The sequence below is a fragment of the Brassica napus genome, unplaced genomic scaffold (genome assembly GCF_020379485.1).
Source record: "Brassica napus cultivar Da-Ae unplaced genomic scaffold, Da-Ae ScsIHWf_1030;HRSCAF=1446, whole genome shotgun sequence".
In the NCBI taxonomy this organism is placed as follows: domain Eukaryota; kingdom Viridiplantae; phylum Streptophyta; class Magnoliopsida; order Brassicales; family Brassicaceae; genus Brassica; species Brassica napus.
The window spans coordinates 22,364-27,215 of NW_026014460.1; positions in this window are offsets into that span (position 1 = coordinate 22,364).

Consider the following 4,852-nt stretch of genomic DNA (forward strand, 5'->3'; position numbering starts at 1 on the left):
CTTAATGAGATCCTAGGACTCTTCTCTGGATGGATATGGATAGATCCTTGCATAAACGAATCAGAGACTCAAGTTTATCAAGGTTGTGGATCGAATGGTGACACAAGAGGCTGCGGAAAGGCTTCTTGATACTCCTAGGCAATAGATTGGATATGACACACCAAACTAACGCCCTTAGACACTGGATATTACACACCAGCAGACTGGATACTATACACCAGACACTCACTCACGACAAAGGCAAGAGAGAAGAGAAAACCAAAAGGTTTAAAACAAAAGGAAACTTGATAACTTTAGGGTTTGCGGCTACACTCATATATATAGGCTGAGACTTGTACAGACACAAGCTCATTAAAGGAACAGGCTCCTTATGTGTTTAAAAGAAATAAAACCAAAGTTTAAAAGCAAAGAAATGAAAACCATAGTCTAAAATAACATAAGATAGTTATGCATCCGAAATGCACCCATGATACATCAACTAGGAATGGGTAAGTGAACTTGATACCTCATTAAAAACCTTGATTAGAAAACCCAATGGGACAAAACTAATCAAGGGAAAAAGAGTATACCAAGTCACTTGCCTAGATGATGATCAGCTTGATGGTAAGATCACTTGAATGGTAATAAGTGTGTCTTGGTGGATAAGGCTTCTACCAAGACAGTCTTCTTTCTCCTTAGAGATCTTCAGTATGTTTCCAACAGCTTCCTTGAGTCTTCTTGTCATTGCACGAGTTATAGGGCCTGTGGGAATGGCTAAGACATCTTCTTCTTCAGCTGGTGTATCTTTAGTCTCCCCATCTTCATCTTTATCAACTAGCTGGTCCATGATCATATCACAAACTGGGAAACTAGAATCACCTGATTTGAAAGTGGGATAACTTCTTTTCGCCAACTCCTATGAGATTTATTCAACTTCCTGGTGATTCTCCACCACTTTATGTATCCAAATCAACCTTCTCACAAAGTGATTCATCCTGGTTTGATTGGAAGGACAAAGAAGCTGTCCTATTTCCAAACTGGAAAACTGGAATAACCTGATTTGAAAGTGGGATAACTTCTTTTCGCCAACTCCTATGAGATTTATTCAACTTCCTGGTGATTCTCCACCACTTTATGTATCCAAATCAAGCTTCTCACAAAGTGATTCATCCTGGTTTGATTTGAACGACGATGAAGCTGTGCTATTCCCAAACTGGGAAACTGGAATCACCTGATTTGAAAGTGGGATAACTTCTTCATCCCAACTCCTATGAGATTTATTCAACTTCCTGGTGATTCTCCACCACTTTATGTATCCAAATCAAGCTTCTCACAAAGTGATTCATCCTGGTTTGATTGGAAGGACGAAGAAGCTGTCTATTCCCAAACTGGGAAACTGGAATCACCTGATTTGAAAGTGGGATAACTTCTTTTCGCCAACTCCTATGAGATTTATTCAACTTCCTGGTGATTCTCCACCACTTTATGTATCCAAATCAAGCTTCTCACAAAGTGATTCATCCTGGTTTGATTGGAACGACGAAGAAGCTGTGCTATTCCCAAACTGGGAAACTGGAATCACCTGATTTGAAAGTGGGATAACTTCTTCATCCCAACTCCTATGAGATTTATTCAACTTCCTGGTGATTCTCCACCACTTTATGTATCCAAATCAAGCTTCTCACAAAGTGATTCATCCTGGTTTGATTGGAACGACGATGAAGCTGTGCTATTCCCAAACTGGGAAACTGGAATCACCTGATTTGAAAGTGGGATAACTTCTTCATCCCAACTCCTATGAGATTTATTCAACTTCCTGGTGATTCTCCACCACTTTATGTATCCAAATCAAGCTTCTCACAAAGTGATTCATCCTGGTTTGATTGGAACGACGAAGAAGCTGTGCTATTCCCAAACTGGGAAACTGGAATCACATGATTTGAAAGTGGGATAACTTCTTCATCCCAACTCCTATGAGATTTATTCAACTTCCTGGTGATTCTCCACCACTTTATGTATCCAAATCAAGCTTCTTACAAAGTGATTCATCCTGGTTTGATTGGAACGACGAAGAAGCTGTGCTATTCCCAAACTGGGAAACTGGAATCACCTGATTTGAAAGTGGGATAACTTCTTCATCCCAACTCCTATGAGATTTATTCAACTTCCTGGTGATTCTCCACCACTTTATGTATCCAAATCAAGCTTCTTACAAAGAGATTCATCCTGGTTTGATTGGAACGACGAAGAAGCTGTGCTATTCCCAAACTGGGAAACTGGAATCACCTGATTTGAAAGTGGGATAACTTCTTCATCCCAACTCCTATGAGATTTATTCAACTTCCTGGTGATTCTCCACCACTTTATGTATCCAAATCAAGCTTCTCACAAAGTGATTCATCCTGGTTTGATTGGAACGACGAAGAAGCTGTGCTATTCCCAAACTGGGAAACTGGAATCACCTGATTTGAAAGTGGGATAACTTCTTCATCCCAACTCCTATGAGATTTATTCAACTTCCTGGTGATTCTCCACCACTTTATGTATCCAAATCAAGCTTCTCACAAAGTGATTCATCCTGGTTTGATTGGAACGACGAAGAAGCTGTGCTATTCCCAAACTGGGAAACTGGAATCACCTGATTTGAAAGTGGGATAACTTCTTTTCCCAACTCCTATGAGATTTATTCAACTTCCTGGTGATTCTCCACCACTTTTGTATCCAAATCAAGCTTCTCACAAAGTGATTCATCCTGGTTTGATTGGAACGACGAAGAAGCTGTGCTATTCCCAAACTGGGAAACTGGAATCACCTGATTTGAAAGTGGGATAACTTCTTCATCCCAACTCCTATGAGATTTATTCAACTTCCTGGTGATTCTCCACCACTTTATGTATCCAAATCAAGCTTCTCACAAAGTGATTCATCCTGGTTTGATTGGAACGACGAAGAAGCTGTGCTATTCCCAAACTGGGAAACTGGAATCACCTGATTTGAAAGTGGGATAACTTCTTCACGCCAACTCCTATGAGATTTATTCAACTTCCTGGTGATTCTCCACCACTTTATGTATCCAAATCAAGCTTCTCACAAAGTGATTCATCCTGGTTTGATTGGAACGACGAAGAAGCTGTGCTATTCCCAAACTGGGAAACTGGAATCACCTGATTTGAAAGTGGGATAACTTCTTCATCCCAACTCCTATGAGATTTATTCAACTTCCTGGTGATTCTCCACCACTTTATGTATCCAAATCAAGCTTCTCACAAAGTGATTCATCCTGGTTTGATTGGAACGACGAAGAAGCTGTGCTATTCCCAAACTGGGAAACTGGAATCACCTGATTTGAAAGTGGGATAACTTCTTTTCGCAACTCCTATGAGATTTATTCAACTTCCTGGTGATTCTCCACCACTTTATGTATCCAAATCAAGCTTCTCACAAAGTGATTCATCCTGGTTTGATTGGAACGACGAAGAAGCTGTGCTATTCCCAAACTGGGAAACTGGAATCACCTGATTTGAAAGTGGGATAACTTCTTCATCCCACTCCTATGAGATTTATTCAACTTCCTGGTGATTCTCCACCACTTTATGTATCCAAATCAAGCTTCTTACAAAGTGATTCATCCTGGTTTGATTGGAACGACGAAGAAGCTGTGCTATTCCCAAACTGGGAAACTGGAATCACCTGATTTGAAAGTGGGATAACTTCTTCATCCCAACTCCTATGAGATTTATTCAACTTCCTGGTGATTCTCCACCACTTTATGTATCCAAATCAAGCTTCTCACAAAGTGATTCATCCTGGTTTGATTGGAACGACGAAGAAGCTGTGCTATTCCCAAACTGGGAAACTGGAATCACCTGATTTGAAAGTGGGATAACTTCTTCATCCCAACTCCTATGAGATTTATTCAACTTCCTGGTGATTCTCCACCACTTTATGTATCCAAATCAAGCTTCTTACAAAGTGATTCATCCTGGTTTGATTGGAACGACGAAGAAGCTGTGCTATTCCCAAACTGGGAAACTGGAATCACCTGATTTGAAAGTGGGATAACTTCTTCATCCCAACTCCTATGAGATTTATTCAACTTCCTGGTGATTCTCCACCACTTTATGTATCCAAATCAAGCTTCTTACAAAGTGATTCATCCTGGTTTGATTGGAACGACGAAGAAGCTGTGCTATTCCCAAACTGGGAAACTGGAATCACCTGATTTGAAAGTGGGATAACTTCTTCATCCCAACTCCTATGAGATTTATTCAACTTCCTGGTGATTCTCCACCACTTTATGTATCCAAATCAAGCTTCTTACAAGTGATTCATCCTGGTTTGATTGGAACGACGAAGAAGCTGTGCTATTCCCAAACTGGGAAACTGGAATCACCTGATTTGAAAGTGGGATAACTTCTTCATCCCAACTCCTATGAGATTTATTCAACTTCCTGGTGATTCTCCACCACTTATGTATCCAAATCAAGCTTCTTACAAAGTGATTCATCCTGGTTTGATTGGAACGACGAAGAAGCTGTGCTATTCCCAAACTGGGAAACTGGAATCACCTGATTTGAAAGTGGGATAACTTCTTCATCCCAACTCCTATGAGATTTATTCAACTTCCTGGTGATTCTCCACCACTTTATGTATCCAAATCAAGCTTCTCACAAAGTGATTCATCCTGGTTTGATTGGAACGACGAAGAAGCTGTGCTATTCCCAAACTGGGAAACTGGAATCACCTGATTTGAAAGTGGGATAACTTCTTCATCCAACTCCTATGAGATTTATTCAACTTCCTGGTGATTCTCCACCACTTTTGTATCCAAATCAAGCTTCTTACAAAGAGATTCATCCTGGTTTGATTGGAA